Source organism: Myotis daubentonii, chromosome 3 (genome assembly GCF_963259705.1).
Source record: "Myotis daubentonii chromosome 3, mMyoDau2.1, whole genome shotgun sequence".
Lineage (NCBI taxonomy): Eukaryota > Metazoa > Chordata > Mammalia > Chiroptera > Vespertilionidae > Myotis > Myotis daubentonii.
The window spans coordinates 193,563,489-193,584,332 of NC_081842.1; the positions used below are offsets into that span (position 1 = coordinate 193,563,489).

The window sequence follows — 20,844 nt, forward strand, 5'->3', positions numbered from 1 at the left end:
AGCAGCATTCCACATCTAGACTTCTGGCTTTTTTCTCTTACAAACCAGGTCTCAGCGGTCCTTCCCAGAGGACAGGGGAAGAGACCACCCCCGCGGTCCCTGGGCTGGCCCTGCCACCTCACCTCAGGGTGAGCACCTGTACAAGGGTCATGGTGGACCCGGGGGTGACTTCTGGGGAAGCCCCTGCACAGCCCGGGGGTGAGCAGCCAGCACCCTATTGTCCCACCCTCCAGCCTCCTGGCCAGTCTGCTGTTCCCACCTTCCCAGGACACCAGGGAAGCCCAGTGAGCGACGAGGTCCCCCACAGCCTCTCCCTGGTCTCTCAGGGTTGTGAGACCAGCCCTCCCTCCTGGGGCCTGGCCAGCCTGCTCCATGTAACAGCATGTCACACCCAGACTGGCCATGCCGAGTTCGTCACACCAGCCCTGAATGGCTGCCATTCTCCTGGCCTCCCTGCTGCCGGTCCTGGCAGCTGTGACTGAGCACCTGTGAGCGGGACGCCTAGGCCAAGCAGCAACGGTCTCTGCTGGGAACACTGTGGGCCGTGCAGCGAGCTCCCGATGCCAGAGGTGGGCTCATCCAACCCTCTGCAGGAGCAGGCCTGGGACACGGGGCCACAGGCCAGTGGGCCCCTCTCCTTCCCTCCCCTCCAGGCTCAACCTGATCTCAACCCAAAATGAGAACCAGCCCAGCGGTTTCTGAATGTTGAGATTTGATTCAGAGCAACTGACAGGCAGCGGGAGCAGCGGCAGCCCTGGAGGTTTCTGGGGCTCAGCCTCAGCATGAGAGGCCGTGAGGGGGCCTAGCCCGCCCCAATTGTGCAGGTGAGGCCGGCCTCGCACAGGCTACAGACCGTGGCACCAGACTTCAGTTTCCAGGGGGAGGGGAGAAGCTTCTCTTTTTTAAGTATGGACTGCTTCACGCACTTGCATGTCATCCTTGCGCAGGGGCCCTGCTAATCCTCTCTCATTGCTCCATTGTTAGTATATGTGCTGCTGAAGCGAGCACAAGGCTTGTTTCTTACGTGTCCCCAGCACCAGGCACAGTGCCTGGCAAAAGAAGGGCCCTGGTACTCTGCGGTAGCAGCTGTGATCCCTGGCTCGGTGGCTCAATGAACCAGTAAACGGGCCCGAGACTGACTACGGGGACCCATTAGACTCAAGACCAGCAGGTGTGAGAGCAGAACTGCAGTCTGGCTAACCCAACGCGCCTGTCAGGTACCAGGAGGGCACCTGCTCTGACCTCTGCTGCGCGGCATGGTCCCACCAGGGTGTGCCTCGGGGACAGCCTGGGAGGAGGGAGCAGCAGGGGGGGGACAGGACAGACAGTGACAGCTGCAACCTCCGGAAATGCTGGGACCTGGCTAGCAGGCAGCCGTACAGGAACTGGGGTTTATTCTACTAGGAGAAAGGCGCGCACAGCCGTCCACGGTGGGGAGGGTGGCGCCTGTGCTTGGAAGAGCCAGGGGAAGGCCAGGCCGCGCCTGCAGAGCTGCTGCTCCAAGCTGAGCCCGAGGAGGCCACGGCACAGACCCCCGTTAACAGGTGCTGGGTCCCCGGGGCTGCCGGACCCTGGATGCGCGGAACGGTGCAGAGGAGGCGCCTCTCACACGTACTCCCCACAGTCGGAGATGATCACCTTCTCCTTCGGCTTCCCGTCCTTGCTGCCCTGCGCCTTTGCGGGCGGAACAGAAGAGAAGAAATGGGGAGGGAGGGTGAAGATTAAAGGGGCTCAGGGACACCCATCCCCCCATTCCCAGGCTGAGCAGAGCAGCCTCCTCCTCGAGCAGCCGGGCCCCCATCCAGGCCACAGGGCGCCGCTCCGCTGTCCCACGGGCTGTGCACCGAGGCCTGGGCAGCACCCACCTCGATCTGCCGCAAGACATCCAGGCCTTCCGTGACCTCCCCGAACACCACGTGCTTGCCGTCCAGCCAGTCCGTCTTGTCACACGTCAGGAAGAACTGGGAGCCGTTGGTGTTCGGGCCGGAGTTGGCCATGGAGAGCAGGCCTGGGGGGGAACGAGCAGTCAGTCCCTCCACCCGGCTCCCTCAGCCAGGCCCACGCTGGGACGGACAGACCGTGCGATGTCTTTCTTCCCCTCGACTGACGGCAGTGCAACGGTGAGCAGGGTTTCAATCACTTTATACGGATTTAACCCTCCATTCACTCAACAAACACTTCCTGTCTACTTTGTAACCAGACCCCTGCTGAGCCTGGGGACACGGTCCCAGCTCCGGGGGAGCTCAGTCTAGTGGAAAAGAGTCACTGAGGCCTTGGCTGGTTTGGCTCAGTGGATAGAGCGTCAACCTGTGGACTGAAGGGTCCCAGGTTTGATTCTGATCAAGGGCACATGCCCGGGTTGCTGGCTCAATCCCCAGTAGGGGCATACAGGAGGCAGCCAATCAATGATTCTCTCTCATCATTAATGTTTCTATCTCTCCCTCTCCTTTCCTCTCTAAAATCAATTAAAAAAATTTTTTAAAAGATCTTTACAAATTAAAAAAAAATTCTTCTGTAAAAAAAAAAAGAGTCACTGAAAAGAGAGCTGTGCCGACAGCCATGACAGAGTGAGGCCAGGGACACAGACACCTGTGCAGGGACCGTGTGTGTGTGCATGTGCATGTGCACGTGTGTGTGATGTATGCTGGTGCACGATCACGGGAGGCTCTCTGGAGGAGGGCCCTCTGAGTGTGCCGAAGAGGCCCAGGTTGGTGGGCTGAGGGCGGGCGGCACGGGGCGCGGCAGCTGGTGCGTGGTGGGGAGAAAGCGCTCTCCCCGCTGGGCCTCGGCACGGCGCCCCGTGGATGGACCATGTCCCGCTCCACTCTCAGGGCAGGGCAGGGTGTCGCACACCTAACAGACCAGCCTGCGAATGTTTTAAATACTCAAGTGCTTATTGTGTGTTTCTGATGTGTCAGCCGCTTTCCAGACACTGTGGTGAAAAGAAAGCCCACATCCTACCTAATGAGGCTGCATGCTCAGAAGGGAGACAGAAAACAAATAAGTAGAAAAATAAATGTATAATTTCAGGCAGTAAGTGTGTGATGAAAGGTGAAGCTGACCCCACAGGGCGAGATGGTAGGGAAGTCCATAGAGAGGCAGGTCAGGGACCTGGTGACACGTGTGACACCTGAAGGAAGTAAGGGCGCACCCTGGAAACTGGGGGAGGAACACACTTGTGGACCCTGAGGGGTGAACTGCGGGGGCAGGTGCGGTGGGGACGCAGAGGCGGAGTAGCAGGGCGGTGAGGTGAGCGGGGAGGCGCCAGGTCCAGGTTGGTTGGCCCCGCTGGATGGATCCTTTGGGCGATGCGGCCGGGAGGGCTGTCAGCAGAATGACGTGACTGGGTTTCTATTTAGAAGGGCCCCCTGACTACCTCTCGATATTAGACCACCAGAGGCAAGCGCAGCCTGGAGGCAAGCTCCCAAGACCTTGGTGGTGGAGGAGGTGATGGAAGACGCTGACGCAGGGTGACGGAGAGGAGGGGTCAAGGATGAGTCCTAAGTTTCAGACTTACGAGCTGGGTATGTGGTGGTGGCACTGACTGAAACAGGAAGAGCGAGAGGAAGAGTTTGGCGAGAAGAGCAAGAACTGCTGGGGGTGATCAGCCTGGACTGAAATATGGGGGTAACTTTCAGAGAAGATGGGAAGCCCCGGGGATGGGCCTGTCTAGGACAGGGGTTCGAAATAGGGAAGCACTGCCCCCTGGAGGCTACTTGGAAACCGCAAGGTATGTTTTTGGTCAGTAACAGTGGGGGAGGGGGAACAACGGCATTAGCGGGAAGTGAGCCAAGCCCTGCGAAAAATGATGGTGTTGGGGGAGCAGAAGACTGTCATGTTTTAAATTAAACTCTTTGAATGATTTTCTTTGTGCAATTATGACCGTAATATTTTTTAAAAGGCTAGACTGAAACAAAAGCATTATGTGTAAAAAGGATCATTATGAACATGTAAGAAAATCTGACACACAACAGTGAATAGTAGTTACCTCTGGGAAATGGCTGCAGATAGTGAGGGAAATTTTTTTTAGCTTTTAGTTTATAACCTTAAAAATAGTAACTTTCGAAGAAACCAAGATGGCGGCATAGGTAAACACCGGAGATTGCTGCTCGCACAACCACTTCAAAAATACAACTAAAAGACGGAACGGACATCACCCAGAACCACAGGAAAGCTGGCTGAGGGGAAATTCTACAACTAGAAGGAAAGGGAAAGGCATACTGAGACTCAGAGGAGGCGCAGTGCGGAAAATACAAAGGTGCGGAGGTGCGTGTGGAGCGGGCTGGTGGCTGAGGGCGCGGTTGTCGTTTTCAATCGGGAGGGAGGCTCAGGCCCTGAGCTCCAGTTCTGGGCGAGTCTCTAGGGACCCAGACTCAAACCGGAGAAGTGGGACTCTCTGGCATCAGTCGGAACTCGAGAGCAGCTTTCTCTCCGAGGTTTGCAGCAGTTGCTGGGACTCTGAGAGGCAGAGCCTCTGGGGACGGGACTGAGAGCAGCCATAACTGCTCGCTCCGCCCACCCTGTAGATCCCCGGGGACCCGCCCTGCCCAAGCCCTGCACAGAGGCATTTGCGGGATAGCCTCAGGCAAAGGCTAGATTAGCACCTCCCTAGAGGACAGAAGTTCTCCCACTGCAGACACAGCTGATTCTCACAGCCAGTTGGCCTGGAGGTCAAATCCCCCCAGTATTACCTACAACAATCAAGGCTTAACTACAACAAGACTGCGCACAAAGACCACTAGGGGGTGCACCAAGAAAGCATAAAAATGTGGAGACAAAGAAACAGGACAAAAACAACAGAAATGGAGGATATAGAGTTCAAAACCACACTTTTAAGGTCTCTCAAGAACTGTCTAGAAGCCGCCGATAAACTTAGTAAGGCCTTTGAAAAGACTGGTGAGACCGCCGATAAATACAGTGAGATCCTCAAGAAATCTAATGAGACCCTCGATGTTGTGATAAAGAACCAACTAGAAATTAAGCATACACTGACTGAAATAAAGAATATTATACAGACTCCCAACAGCAGACCAGAGGAGCGCAAGAATCAAGTCAAAGATTTGAAATGCGAAGAAGCAAAAAACACCCAACTGGAAAAGCAAAATGAAAAAAGAATCCAAAAATACGAAGATAGTGTAAGGAGCCTCTGGGACAGCTTCAAGCGTACCAACATCAGAATTATAGGGGTGCCAGAAGATGAGAGAGAGCAAGATATTGAAAACCTATTTGAAGAAATAATGACAGAAAACTTCCCCTACCTGGTGAAAGAAATAGACTTACAAGTCCAGGAAGCGCAGAGAACCCCAAACAAAAGGAATCCAAAGAGGACCACACCAAGACACATCATAATTAAAATGCCAAGCGCAAAAGACAAAGAGAGAATCTTAAAAGCAGCAAGAGAAAGAAACTCAGTTACCTACAAGGGAATACCCATACGACTGTCAGCTGATTTCTCAACAGAAACTTTGCAAGCCAGAAGGGAGTGGCAAGAAATATTCAAAGTGATGAATACCAAGAACCTAGAACCAAGATTACTTTATCCAGCAAAGCTATCATTCAGAATTGAAGGTCAAATAAAGAGCTTCACAGACAAGGAAAAGCTAAAGGAGTTCATCACCACCAAACCAGTATTATATGAAATGCTGAAAGGTATCCTTTAAGAAGAGGAAGAAGAAGAAAAAGGTAAAGATACAAATTATGAACAACAAACACGCATCTATCAACAAGTGAATCTAAGAATCAAGTGAATAAATAATCTGATGAACAGAATGAACTGGTGATTATAATAGAATCAGGGACATAGAAAGGGAATGGACTGACTATTCTCGGGGGGAAAGGGGTGTGAGAGATGCAGGAAGAGACTGGGCAAAAATCGTGCACCTATGGATGAGGACAGTGGGTGGGGGGAGAGGGCGGAGAGTGGGGTGGGAACTGGGAGGAGGGGAGTTATGGGGGGGGAAAAGAGGAACAGATGTAATAATCTGAACAATAAAGATTTAATAATAAAAAAAAAAATAGTAACTTTCACTGGAAAAACCTGGCAGAGATCTCCTTAACCTACTGATCAAAGCTAACATCACAAATATTGGAACTGACGCCATATACTTCCTTATAAGATGCACTAACAAGGAAAACATCGTGCTCTTGGGGCATTCCTGCCAAAATACATCATCTAAATCTGACCCCGAGGCAGGACCAGTTAACAAACTGAGAAAGGACCTTAAACAATGGCCTGTCCTCTTCAAAGATGTCACCATCACGAAAGACAATGAAAACAGATACTACAAGACTCACCACTGAGTGCAATGTGCAAATTTTTGTTGGGAAGAAAAACGGCTAACATTACTATCAAGGAAAATATTGGGATAAGTGATGAAATTTGAATATGGGCTGAAGATTAGTTAATAGGGTTGTATTGATATTATATTTCCTGATTTTGATAGTTGTACTGTGATTAGTAAGGGAATATTCTTGTTCTCAGGAAATACATACTAAATTATTTAGGAGTCAAAGGACATGTCTTCAACTTCCTCTCAACTGGCACGGGGGGAGGGGGGTAAACATTTGTATATAATAAAATGATGAAGTATAGGGGCAAAAAGCAAATTAATGAATGGAAAAAGGACATATGAGAGTTCCTTGTACTGTTCTTACAGAATTCTTATTTTATATGTGTAGTATATAATTTTTAAAAACACACAATAAAACTAAACCAGATGGCAATTAAAATATTTTATAACTTTTAACTGCTTGTTCTTTCTAATGGTCCTAAGCCTTTATAGAGCTTCAAATACCTGCCCTGTCTTATTTGTTTCCAGCTGCTGGGATCTAAGATGTCTGACGCAGACTCGGGCAGAAATCGTGCCCAGGGTGCAGATTGCGGCAGCTTCCCCCGGAGCCTGCTCACCTGTTGTCATGGAAACCACGTCTGAGCGCAGGAGTATCTGGATGCGGCTGGCGGCTTGCTCCCAGTCTTGATGTCCATGGAACCGGGGGTTTGACAAGGCCTCTTTGGCAGGGCCTCTCCCTGGGTGAAGAAATCGCTAGGTTAGAGAGAACTCCCTGACTCCCAGAGCAAGGCAGCGAGCAGTCTTCTGCATACACACCCAGAACCCAAGTGCAGGGAGCAGGCTGGAGTGAGGTGCTGACAGGGGTGGCCTGGGCCCGCTGGGGCTGCAGGAAGCAGAGGCCATGGCCATAGCACCAAGCTGCATCAGCAGCAGGAGACTGCAGCACGAATTCCAGCCCACCCTGCAGGCACGGACCTCATCACACTCGACCTGCCCTCAGACACACAGGCTTGCTTCACCCTCCCTCCAGTCACGTATAACACTGTTCGGGCCCAATACAACTCTCAACACTTCAAACCCCAGCTCAAGCCCACTCACCTCACTCCAGTCAAAGAGACGCTAACCTCTCCCTCTTGCCTAACCCTACATATTCACAGGCTGGCTGCACTGGGACCAAGGAGGGCAGCCCGCTTCCTGGGCCTCAGTGCTCAAAGACAAGGGAGGAGGTTGGGCCTTGCTTTATGCTCCAAGCAGACCAGGCTGACTAGATAAATAAAACATTCATTACAAACTCTCCATTTGTTTGATATAGAAAACTATTGTCTTTGACCACCTTGTAGTGTAGCTAGGTCAACATAGAGGCATTGAGCCCGGCCAGTGTGGCTCAGTGGTTGAGCATCAACTCTTGAACCAGGAGGTCATGGTTTGATTCCCGATTAGGGCAGATGCCTGGGTTGCAGGCGTGATCTCCAGTGGGGGGGCGTGCAGGAGGCCGCTGGTGATTGATTCTCTCTCATCACTGATGTTTCTATCTCTTTCTCCCTTCCTCTCTGAAATCAATAAAAATATATTGAAAAAGAAAAAACAATACAACAAAACATAGGGGTACTGAACTATCAGGCCAAGCACTGTGGGTAAGTCTGATAAGGTTCTGCCTTGAAGAATTGGCTATGCAATGGGGAAGGGATGTCCACAACTGAGGGAGGACACATCCCGCACTGATACAGCCTGGCTTCAAATCTCAGATCCACCACTTACAGGCCGTGTAATGTCCATGTCCGACAAGTTATTTGACCTCACTGGGCCCGTTTTGTCACCTAGAACTGGGAATAATAATAGTATTTATCTCATAGGATTATCGATAGGATTAAGTATTTGTAAAGCAGTTAGAACACAGAGTAAACAATGAAACGTTTGTTAAATAAGCAATGCCAAGACAGAGCAGTAAATGCTTGGAGAGAGGGTTCCACGGAAGCCCAGGAGGGACACTGTCTAACTCAACTGGAGGACCAGGGAGTTTCCTGGAGAAGGCAGCGACTGAGCTCAGTTCTGACAGGGAGTAGGAGTTAACCAGATCAAATAAGTTGGAAAGGGCATCTTAGGCAAAGGCACTGCTTATTCAAAAACATAGGATTTATAGGTAACTACAAACTTTTGTTTCATAGAATAAAAACATGGCAGCCCTCCTATCCCAGACTCAATCCAGTCATGAGGGACCCCGAGAATGCTGAGAGCGACGTCATCAGGCCTGTGCTCAGGCAGCTCCCCTTGCTGCTCAGGACAGGACACAGGACTGGGGCACGGAGACCAGCTACGGTCATTACTCACAGGAGAGATGGCAGAGGATAAGCCAAGAAAATGTGGCAGGAACAGACAGGAGGGGAGAGATCCCGGAAGACGTAAGAGATAAAATTAGCCGGCTACGGCAATGCATCAGATAAAAATCGTGAGGGGCTAAGATGACACTGAGGCTCCTGGTTTGGGCAAATATGTGGAAGACAGCAAAATTAACAAGATCAGGCCCGGGAAGACCAACCAGCGTGAAAGGAGGGGCTTTGGGAAAGGCTTTGTTTACGGCGATTGTGAGACGTGCAGGCAGAAACACGTGAAGCTTGGGAGAGAGGCCAGGGCTAGGACGAGAGGCCAGATGTTGAATGGCTACGACCTCACGGGACAGACGTGGCTGAAATGTCCAAGGACAGTGTGGAGAGAGGGGCTGAGGGCTAAGGAAGGAACTCAGAGAAACCCCACTGTCAACGGGTGGAGAGAGGAGCCCCTGCATGATTCCGATGGTGTATGGACAGGCCGGAGAGCTGCGCCTGAGGGCAGGGGTCTCTGAAACCAGGGCAGGATTAGGAAGATAGTAGAAATGCATGTGTGTAATTTCTGTCACAGGCAGAAGTTACCTCTGAGGGACTCCCAGAACAAGGAAAGTTGTCACTGGGAAATGTCAAGCCTTCAAGTCAGGTCTTAGCAGAGGCAGATGACAGTAGAGAGGGACTAAGCTGAGCCCTGGCCAGTGTGGCTCAATTGGAACATTGTCCCGTGCACCATAAAGGTGGCAGGCCCTGGCTGGTTTGGCTCAGTGGATAGAGCATTGGCCTGAGGACTGAAGGGTCCGGGGTTCAATTCTGGTCAAGGGTACATGCCCTGGTTGTGGGCTCAATACCCAGTAAGGGGCATAATAGGAGGCAGCCGATCAATGATTCTCTCTCATCATTGATATTTCTATCTCTCTCTCCCTCTACCTTCCTCTCTGAAATCAATAAAAACATAAAAAAATAATCTGAAAAAATAAAAATAAAAATAAGGTTGCAGGTTCAAGTCCCCACTCAGGACAAATATAGGAGGCAACCAATCAATGTTTCTCTCTCCGTTCCTCTCTCTAAAATTAATAAAAACAACAGCCGGGCCAATGTGGCTCAGTGGTTGAGTGTCGACCTATGAACCAGGAAGTCACAGTTAGATTCCTGGTTAGGACATATGTCTGGGTTGTGGGTTCGATCCCCAGTGTGGGGCCTGCAGGAGGCAGCCGGTCAATGATTCTCTCTCATCAACGATGTTTCTCTCACTCTCTCCTTCTCCCTTCCTCTCTGAAATCAATAAAAATATATTAAAAACAACAACAAAAAACCACACAACATATCCTTGGGTGAGGATTAAAAAAAGAAATATGATGGCCTAGCTGGTTTGGTTCAGTGGATAGAGTGTCAGCCTATGGACAAGGGTCCCGGGTTCAATTCTGGTCAAGGGCGCATGCCAGGTTACGAGCTCAACCCTCAGTAGGGGGCGTGCAGGAGGCAGCTGGTCAATGATTCTCATCATTGATGTTTCTATCTCTCTCACCCTCTCCTTTACTCCCTGAAATCAATAAAAATATATTTTAAAAAAAGAAAAAAGAGGACTAAGCAGAGCAAAAGTAAGTCCCACCCTTGTTAAGGCGGGAAGGGCACAGCTATGTCTGTGTCTGTGTCCAAAAGCAAGACTTTGATGGGGACAATGCCTCTGGCTTTGCTGAGAATCTCCGCCTCTATTACTTCCCTGGAGGAGCCACATTCTCTCCCTACTACAAACCGCTCCATTCATGCACACACTACCACCACAGCAGGAAGTAAGACAGAGATGAAAATGCAAAGGGGCTAACGTCAGGGACATGACGGGGAACCTGTGGTGGCCCCTCACCTGGTCTGGAAGAGCCTTCCTTAGTCCCCATCACTGGTTTGGTCAAATTGACACGAATTGTTCTCTCAAAGAATTCAGATTCATTCTGAAAGGACGATAACACATCAGCTCCTTAAACCTCATTAGATTAAAAGAATACCTGACAGCCTGCCCTTTACTTCTAAGAAGTCTGAGACTGACGATTAATTCTAAACTAGGAGCCTGCACCCCCTCTCCCAACGACAAGCTAAGCACAAAACCAACCATAAAAAGTCCCGGAGACACCATACACTTCCTTTCTCCCAACAGGAAGGTCTGTGCTGACATGATCTTCGGATCTGAAACGATAAGGATGAATGCAGTTACCAAGCTGTTGGCGATCAGCAAGAAGTTTCCGGACGAAGTGGAAGTAGCGGCTGAACCCAGCAGTTCCTGGGTAATCCAAGAGAAGGTGTTGAAAGGACTACACCTCCTTAAGGAGGCTGCCAAAGTGTTACTGCAGCTCGACTTGTTCAGCCAACATGAAGATTTGGAAGAGATTGCTTGCACCGACCTGAAGTGCCAGCATTTCAGGGAGCGCTCGCCATGACACAAGCCAACCTGGCAGGCGCCTAGATAACTTGCTGTGGGCTCGAGAACACTTTTTAAACTACTTAACTCAGTGCCAGCCCTATCATGTGGCAGAGTCTGAGTTGCCCAAAACCAAGAACAACTCAACTGAAGGCAACACTGCTAGTTCCTCAATGGCCCACCCTAATCTCATGGCTATGGCACCTCAGAGATGGCCCAAAACAGAGGCGCCAGCAAAGGAGGAGGTGGGGTGTGGGTTGTCTGCACTGAAATCTGCTGTGGAAAGCGGTGAAGCAGATGATGGCGTGTTCACAAGTTGTACCTCCTTCCCCTCGAAGGTGGACTGGTATGAGCTTAGAGGAGACCGAGAGCATTGACCAGGAGATAAAGCTCCGGAGAGAAAAAGACTCTTCAAAAGAGGCCTCGACCTCTTGCTCATCTCCTCAGGCCAGGCCTCCAATGGAACCCTTCATTCTCACTCAGAATGCACCCCGAGCCAAAATCTTTAGAGCTGGCTCCAAGTCTGGTGTCTATGATGGTGGGAGACTAGTATGATCAGCATCAGAAGCTGGGAGAGTTAACAGATCAGGGAACAGCCAAGACAACATCAGAGGTCAGAAGAGCCGCTCAGTAACAGGAAGAGCAGGAAGGTGAGCAGATGCTCTGACCCTGCTGGGGGTATGGCAACCCTCCCCCTCCCCACAACACAGGCTACAGGGAGCGCGCCTCTTCCCCAGGAGGAAAGCTGCGCAGTCATCCCCTCCCTGGGCTCCTGCTTCGGCTCTTACCACGAAGGCAAAGACGCTTAGTCTTGCTTTGTGTTTAATAAAGTGTCAAGCAATTGAGTGTGTATTTTGTTTCCTAGCTGAGGAACCAGTGATTCTTGCTTTGGCATTACCCTTATCACACTGTATTTCAATTCCTTAAGTGGAAAGAAGAGTATTGAGAAATGGCTCACGATAATCAATGGCTGTAAGAAGGCCCTTAAAAAATAACAAAAGTCCCTTCTAATATAGGAGCCTGCAGAACAAACATAAGTGATACTAAGAAAAGGCAAGTAGAGAGATTTAAAACGGGGGTGGGGGGTGGAGGGGGCGGGGTTGGTTGCCCGGCCAGTGTGGCTCAGTGGTTGAGCATCGACTTATGAACCAGGAGGTCACAGTTCAATTCCCAGTCAGGGTACATGCCCAGGGGGTGGGCTCATACCCAGGAGGGGGTGTGTAGGAGGTAGCAGATCAATGATTTTCCCTCATCATTGATGTTTCTATTTCTCTCTCACTCTTCCTTCCTCTCTGAAATCAATAAAAATATATTTTTTAAAAAGAGTTTATTTTGGACCCTTTCATAAAGATTAAAAAACATGAATTAAGCCATAACCGGTTTGGCTCAGTGGATGGAGCATCAGCCTGCGGACCGAAGGGTCCCAGGTTCGATTTCGGTCAAGGGCATGTACTTTGGTTGCGGGCACATCCCCAGTAGGAGATGTGCAGGAGGCAGCTGATCGATGTTTCTCTCTCATTGATGTTTCTAACTCTCTCTCTCCCTTCCTCTCTGTAAAAAATCAATAAAATATATATTTAAAAAAAAACATGAATTAAGGTTCTTTAGATTTAGGTTGCCCTTGTGCTTAGAAACAAAGATGAATAAAGTACTATTTTTATCTCCAGCAACTTTAAAAAAAATTGAATGACAGCACAAAATGACATCCTTATTTCACACTTAGTCATAAAGATTGATCCTAAAGATTTTTTTTTAATGGTCAAACATTGAAGGGTTTTGTGGTGGGCAAAATAATGCCCCTCAACACGTTGTCCACATTCTATCCTTGAAACCTGAGAATATGCTTATTATATGACAAGAAGGAATTAAGGTTACAGATGGAATTAAGGTTATCAGCTGATAATAAAGAGTGACACACTGTGAGAAAGACTTGCCTGGCCCTTGCTGGTTTGAAGATGGAAGGGGCCCACCGCTAAGGAATGTGGTCAATCAATAGAGGCTGGAAAAGGCAAAGAAACAGGTTCTCCCCTGGAGCCTCCAGAAGGAACACAGCCCTGCTGACACCTCGACTGTAACTTGGTGAGACCCATTTTGGACTTCCGATGTCTGGAACTATAAGGTAACACACTTGTATTGTGTAAACCACCCAATTTGTGGTGATTTGTTAGAACAGTAATAGTAATTCATTTCTTCTGAAGCACCCAGCCTGTCATAATCCTGTAGGTATTCTATTCCTTGGTTGTTAATTGGGTTAACTTCACAAGAGGGTCACTTTTCAATGGCTCAAAAGAGCCTCACTTTCTGCCCTGGCTGGTTTGGCTCAATAGATAAGAGTGTCAGCCTGCAGACTGGGTTCGATTCTGGTCAAAGGCACGTGCCCAGGTTGTGGGCTAAATCCCTAGTAGGGGGCGTGCAGGAGGCAGCCAATCAATGATTTTCTCTCATCCTTGATATTTCTAGCTCTTTCTCCCTCTCCCTTCCTCTCGGAAAGCAATAAATATATTAATACTTTTAAAATATATATATTTTGTTGATATTTTACAGAGGAAGGGAGAAGGACAGTTAGAAACATCGATCCACTGCCTCCTGCACACCTCCTACTGGGGATGTGCCCGCAACCAAGGTACATGCCCTTGACCGGAATCGAACCTGGGACCTTTCAGTCTGCAGGCCATCGCTCTATCCACTGAGACAAACCAGTTAGGGCAGTGGTCAGCAAACTCATTAGCCAACAGAGCCAAATATCAACAGTACAACGATTGAAATTTCTTTTGAGAGCCCAATTTTTTAAACTTAAACTATATAGGTAGGTACATTGTTATTAACTTAATTAGGGTACTCCTAAGCTGGCCTTTGCTAAAAACGTCCTCAATCTGAGGTACGTTCACTGAAGTTGACCCCTTCCAACTCTCCCATCCACACTCGTCTTGCATACTTGTTTCAGATAGATGAGTGTGGATGGGAGAGTTGGAAGGGGTCGACCTCAGCGAATGTACCTCAAAACAATGTACCTCCCCCCCCACCCCCCCACCCCCCCACCCCCCCACCCCCCCACCCCGCGCTGCGTATCCCGCGGCCAGCTGCACCACGTCTCCCATCGCCCGACCGACCCACACCCACTTCTAATGCCACTTCTTCAAAACAGACTCGCCCAGGCCGAAAACCGACTTCTGCGCATGGGCCACAAAGTTTCAATCACACTGTACATGCACGCCCGCACGTGGTATTTTGTGGAAGAGCCACACTCAAGGTGCCAAAAAGCCGCATGTGGCTCGCGAGCCGCAGTTTGCCGACCACTGGGTTAGGGCAAGTCTCACTTTTTAAACTAGAGCCCAAAACAGCAGTTTTCCATAATCACTTTTAGATATTTCATGAAATCCTGCCTCTTATGCAAGATTCATAATTTTAACTTGCAATCAATTTATACTCCTTTTCATCTCATGGCACACATAAACTATTACTAAAATTTTGCTACATACCAAGAAAAAAATTTTTTTGTTGATCTGACAAAAATTGTGTTATTCATTCGTACAGGACGGCTATTGTATTCGCTGCTGTCATTCTTTCACAATCTAAGGCAGTGGTTCTCAACCTTGGCTGCCCATTAGAATCACCTGGGAATCTTTTTAAAATCCTGATTTCTGGGCCTCATCCTCCGGAAATTCTGTTTCTTTGTTACTAATGTGTGGCCCCACCCCATAACAAAGAAACAGAATTTCCGGAGGATGAGGCCCAGAAATCAGGATTTTAAAAAGATTCCCAGGTGATTCTAATGTGCAGCCAAGGTTGAGAACCACTGCTCTAAGGGAAATGGGGTCGGCCCCCCTGACTAAATAGTCAGGTACTGCATGTTTTAAAAATTCTTGCAGCACACCAGTTGAAAATCACTGCCCTAGACTAAAGGTTAACAAACTTTCTGAAAAGGGTTAGAGATTAAATATTTTAAGCTTTGCAGGCCACATACAGTCTCTGCTACATATCCCGCCCACCTCACCCCCCCCCCCCCGCCCCCCGGCCCCACACACACACACACACACAACCTTTTATTTTATTTTTATTTTATTTTTTTGCACATGATTTCTTTAATACACATTGCTACCAACAAATATGTAAAGATATGGCAGATTATGCATTTGATCAAAGCACTTTAAGCATAAAACAGATTCAAATGATATAAGTTCCATGCATAAAGTCCAAGAAGTTGCCTATGAAATTTGTAGGCAACCCTCTCTAATCAGAATCCTTTATTCCTCAGTTGCAGATGAGATAGGGCACAATCTGTTGTAAACCAGGATAATATTCTTGAATTAAGAATGTTCTCATTAAATTGAAGACTTTCCCGAAGTGTCTTCCAGCAATGTACAGTAGGTCCTCAGGTGACGTCGGAAATCGGTTCCTATGGCCCGATGTAACGCGATTTTTCGCCATAAGTCAGAACCCACTTACATAAGCACCTACATCACTCACATGGAGCACATATACAGCAGTAATGAAATGAAACAGTAAAAAAAGTTTAAAAATAACAATTCCTGACCTTTACTTGTGGTAAATAAATAATAAAAAACAAAGCACATATGTACATATGTCAAAATGACAGAACATTTTTTTTAATAAATAAATGGGAGATGGCACCGTAACCACGAAAACAACGTACGCCTCGAGTTCAACATAACCCGAGGACTGTCTGTAGTATACTCTGCTGACCTCTTACTTTCATAAATTAACTGTCCTTTGATTCCATTTTTGTCTTAAAAATTGGTTTAAATTTACATAACTCTGTACATGTTCACAAATTATTACATACACAGCATAATCTTCAAGACAATGTCTGCAAACACATGTCCTATTCAGAAAAAGAAAGTTCATGTTTCCCGCCTGGCTTTCTTCATTTGTTTGGAGATTCCCAGCTAGTTCCAAACTTGGTTTGTGAACTTAGCATTTGACTTGGATTTATCTGACTCTTGTAGCATCGGTGCCACTTGGGCTCTTGTCAGAATCACTTTTTGATAAAGTAACAGGTGGATCGGTAGAAACAGCAGGTGGACGAGTCTTGCTAGGATGGTTATTTTTGACGAGTACTTCTACTAGATCTCTAGTGCTTATGGTTTTCTAAGAAAAAGCTTTTTCCTATTTTGGACGGACTTTCGATGTATTCACTGGAAGCTCTTCCCTAATCTCTTTTTCTAATTCTTCTGGGTCCTGTGCAGGAGAGTTATCGTCACCTTGCTGCTTCTTTTTCTTTTTAGGTTTCCTGGTTGAAAGAACACCCTCTTCCTTTTCTTTATCATCATCTGAAGCTTTTTGATCATCAGTAGTCGTGGACTGAGAAACTGGCTCAGCAGTACACATAGACACAAAAACAGCCAAGGGTGAGAGATGCACAAGAAGCAGAATTGTGTTCAGAGGTATTCATTCCCCTATCCACACTAGACCAAGCAGCAATGTCGGAAAATATTGAATGGTCACGCCAACTCCTTCCATAGTCTTTTCCATTCAAAGAGTTCCACTTCTCTTCACCTGCCATTATCTGAGAGGTGAGTTTTATAGACTTTTCGTTGCAGTCTCCTCCATTTACACTGAGGTTTTCATTCAATCCTGAAGAAAACTGAAGTTTAGGATCTTCTTTTCCAGACTTAAAGTTGCTAACTCAAACATTTAGATGAGATTCACCATGAAATGATGCAGTTGTAAATTGCTTGGTGGTAACTGTGATGGTATTTCCTATCCCAGGGAGAGCTGAATCCAATGAACCTGAACCAGTCTACACCCTATCAGGTTTAGGTTGCTTTCATTTTTCTCTGTGACTAATTTTCGTTTCCCAGGCTCCTTCATCAGCTTCCTTCCCATCATGGCATAAACTTTTGCACTGCTTTAGCATCTGACTTTGATTCTAGTTGTTTTTCTTTGACTCTTCATTCTTCTTTTCCGTCTCAGATGGCTGCTTGGTGGTTACACTGCGAGCAACTTGCATCTCAGCCACTTCCACAGCGCGCCCATTTGGCCTAACCCAAATGAAAAAGGTTTCCAGCTCGTCGTACTCATCCGGTTGGTTGAGCGCCATCCTGTGCATCGCAAGGTGGCTTCGATATCCAGGAAATCGAGTCGGGGCGCAGACGTGGGTTGGAGGTCTGATTACCGGCCGGGGCACGTAGGGGAGGCAATTGGTTAATGCCTGCCTCGCAGCAGGGTATCTCTCTCTCAGCAAGTCTCTGGGCTTCTCGGGCAGTTTCTTGCGGCCCCTCTTCTGCTCCTCGCTCCGGAGGCTCTTCAGCAGCGGCAGGTTGTAGGAGCCCGAGGCTGGCGCGGCCGCCTCCCGCCGCCGGCAGAGCGGGCTCCTCCGCTTCTTGCGGGCGCCAGCGCCAACGCCAGCGCCAGCGCCAACGCCAGCGCCAGCGCCAGCGCCAACGCCAACGCCAACGCCAGCGCCAGCGGCAACGGCAACGCCTGCGCCTGCGCCACCAGCGCCAGCGCCAGCGCCTGCTGCCTCCTCCCGCCGGCGGGGCACGCTCCTCCGCTTCTTGCGTTCTGGCGGCTCGTTGGCAAACGACGCGGCCCAGGAGCACATCGCGACCCAGCCATAGCCCAGCAGGAAGACCACCGTCAGCACGAGCAAGTGCCAGCCCAGCAGGGCCCACCAGCCCTGGTACCGCGCCACCGCCGCCGGACTCATGTCGATGCCCCGCTCGGTGAGCTTAAGAGTGATCCATTTTTGCAGCCCTATTACCCATATGTCGAGCTCCTCGGCAAGGTCATCCATCCAGCTCTTTTCAGCCATCTTCCCTCCTGTCAGGGGCACTCACGGGATGATGCTGCGGCGCAAGCGGTGGGAGAGTCAAGGGAAGCGAGCAAGAGCCGGGCAGACAGCCTCAGGCCCAGCGCATCGCAGTCCCCGGCGCCGGAGCCGGGATTCGCGGATGATGCAGCTGCCGGAGCCGGAGCCGGAGCCGGGAGCCGGGAGCCGCGGTTGATGCTGCTGCCGGAGCCGGGAGCCGCCGTTGACGCAGCTGCTGCGCCAGAGCCCGGATCAGCTGTTGACGCAGCTGCCGAGCCGGGACCCGCCGTTGACGCGGCTGCGGCAGTGCCAGAACCCGGATCAGCCGTTGACGCAGCTGCCGGGAGGAGAGGGAGGGAGGGAGGGAGGAGAGGGACTCCCAGCTCCCCCTCCTCTGCTGCCGCCGCAGGGAGGAGGGGGCGGCGGAGGGAGAGTCTCCAGTGGCGGCCACTAGGCGGCGTCAGGGCGCCAGTGCCGCCAGGCTGACCTCCCTGGGCGAACAATAACGCACCGGGGAAGGGGCGCGGGTCACATCTACACACAAACCTTTAAACATATAAAAGCCATTTAGCTCACAGGCCACACAAGAACAGCTGCAGATGGCGCCGGCCCATCATCTGCAGGTTCCTGACCTCCAATGTAGATACAGACAGTCAGGGAAGGATGGGTCAACAAAGATGGCTGGGACTCATTCAAACGTTAAATGGGGGGCTATCTAAATAAGAATTAATTTTATAAATAGTTCATCGTGAACACTTCCAAATAATGACAAATTTGTTCCTATATAACTTTGACTATGGAAACTCGCAGCACAGCATGTACAGGAGGGTCTTGTGACTAAGCACCAGGAACAGCTCAGCGAAAAGCTAAGGTTCTCCACCCTCCATCAGTGGCTGCTGCACCCTGCCCTCTCCCCCAAACTCATGTCTGCAGTTCAGCTCTTCTTGTAGTTGGCACTTAAATAAACTCAGTCACTCAAGCACAGGAGAAAAGACGTATTTTCCCTTCCTAGCTGCCTGGATTATATGTATATATTTAACAGAGAACATATACTGAGCTGGTGGTATACAGACCTGTTCCCAGTGATGGAAACAGAGAAGACACACAGGAAACAGGAACTAGAAATGCCAGGTCAGAAGGCCCAGGGCTCTTCGGGACCTGTCTTCCGCATTCTGACTACATGAGGGGAACTTTTAGCAGGAATTTCCTACCTCACCACAAGCCAAATTTCACATGTACCTCAGAATGTGACCCTGTTTAGAATTAGGGTCTTTGCAGATGTAATTAGTTAAGATGAGGTCATACTGGCCTAGGATGGGCCTAAAGCCAGTGAATAGCGTCCTTATAAGAAGAGAAGGCACCAAAACCGGTTTGGCTCAGTGGATGGAGCGTTGGCCTGCGGTCTGAAAGGTCCCAGGTTCGATTCTGGTCAAGGGCATGTACCTGGGTTGCGGGCACATCCCCAGTAGGAGATGTGCAGGAGGCAGCTGATCGATGTTTCTCTCTCATCGATGTTTCTAACTCTCTATCTCTCTCCCTTCCTCTCTGTAAAAAATCAATAAAATATATTTAAAAAAAAAAAAAAAAGGAAGAAGAGAAGGCAAAGCCCTGGCTGGTGAGGTTCAGTTGGTTGGGCATAAGCCAGGGCACGGAAAGATTTCCAGTTCTATTCCCTGTCAGAGCACACTGCTTGGGTTGCAGGCTTGATCCACCGTAGGGGGCATATAGAAGGCAGCTGACTAATGTTTCACTCTCATATCAATGTTTCTCTCTCAAAACAATTTTTTTAAGAGAGAAGACAGACACACACACACACACACACACACACACACGGAAGAAGTCCACGTGAAGACTGGTGCAGAGATTGGAGTGATGCAGTTCCAAGCCATGGAGTGCCAAGGATGGCCAGGAGCCACCAGAAGCCAGGAAGGAAAGAATTTTCCTAGAATATTCAGAGAGAGCATGGCCCTGACAATACTTTGATTTTAGATTTCTAACCTCCAGAGCTGTGAGAATAAATTTCTATTGTTTTAGTCACTATGTTTGTGGTAATTTGTTATGGCAGCCCCAGGAATCTACTCTACCCACCCAAATGGAGAGTGGCACCTTTTGTAACCAATGACAACAGTAACACTAATCAAATAATGAACAGTGAAACTTAACTCTGCCAACTCTAATTCAACAACAGCAAATCCCTGGTGCTTTTCTACAATAGCAGAGATAGGTAGTTAATTATGTGGACAAGAGAATACGGTAGTTAATTGCGTGGGCAAGAGGAGGAAGCGGGGCATGTCCTGATAATCATTTAAAAAGTGAAAATCAAATTTTCAGATTTTCCTTGGTTTAGTAAACAATGCTTCCAGAAATATTAAAGTAATTTTGTTTATGTCAATATAGCTAAAAATTTTAAGCTTTGTAGTATCCAAGTCTACCACTACACAATTTAAGCCTTAAAGTTACTTCCAAGCATTTTTTTGTTTTATTGCTTAAAGTATTACAAAGAATATTATATGTCTCCTTTTTTTTTTTTCCTCCCCTTGACCTTCCCCTAGCCTCCCATACCCCCCAGTGTCGTGTGTCCATTGGTTATGCTTATATGCATGCATACAAGTCCTTTGGTTGATCTCTTACCCACCCCCCACTTCCAAGCATTTTGATAACCTTTGTTTACAGGACATAGAAAATAGGAAAAAATGTTGATCTATCAATTGAGCATTAACTATATACAGAGCACTGATCTCATCACTGAGTGAGGTGACTACTGAAGAAGGGAGCAGAGCTATTTCAGTTGACGGAGAGCAAGAACAATAGGAGCTACTAATTTATAGAATGCAGGGGTAGAAAGGCCTCCAAAAGCCAGCCTTACTGCCCTAACTGGTTTGGCTCAGTGGATAGAGCATCGGTCTGGGGACTCAAGGGTCCCCGGTTTGATTCCGGTCAAGGGCATGTACCTTGGTTGCAGGCACATCCCTAGTGGGGAGTTTGCAGGAGGCAGCTGATCGATGTTTCTAACTCTCTATCCCTCTCTCCCTTCCTCTCTGTAAAAAATCA

General features: G+C 48.8%; 1 protein-coding gene, 1 non-coding gene and 2 pseudogenes across 3 annotated transcripts in view; 1 reads left to right on the forward strand and 3 right to left on the reverse strand.

Annotated features, from left to right (window-relative positions):
* Window positions 1-902: 902 nt before the first annotated feature.
* Window positions 903-1,008, reverse strand: LOC132232091 (U6 spliceosomal RNA). The gene has a single exon (XR_009452250.1). It is a non-coding gene; the product is annotated as a U6 spliceosomal RNA (small nuclear RNA).
* A 9,476-nt stretch (window positions 1,009-10,484) lies between these two features.
* PABPC4 (poly(A) binding protein cytoplasmic 4) overlaps window positions 10,485-20,844 on the reverse strand; it is a 33,051-nt gene continuing 22,691 nt past the window's right edge. For both annotated transcript variants that reach the window (XR_009452015.1, XR_009452014.1), the window contains one exon: window positions 10,485-10,557. The gene's annotated coding sequence lies outside the window, so the exon portion shown is untranslated. The remainder of the gene's footprint in view (window positions 10,558-20,844) is intronic.
* On the forward strand, window positions 10,777-11,688 carry LOC132231930 (immunoglobulin-binding protein 1-like; annotated as a pseudogene).
* Window positions 15,067-19,147, reverse strand: LOC132231270 (protein LYRIC-like; annotated as a pseudogene).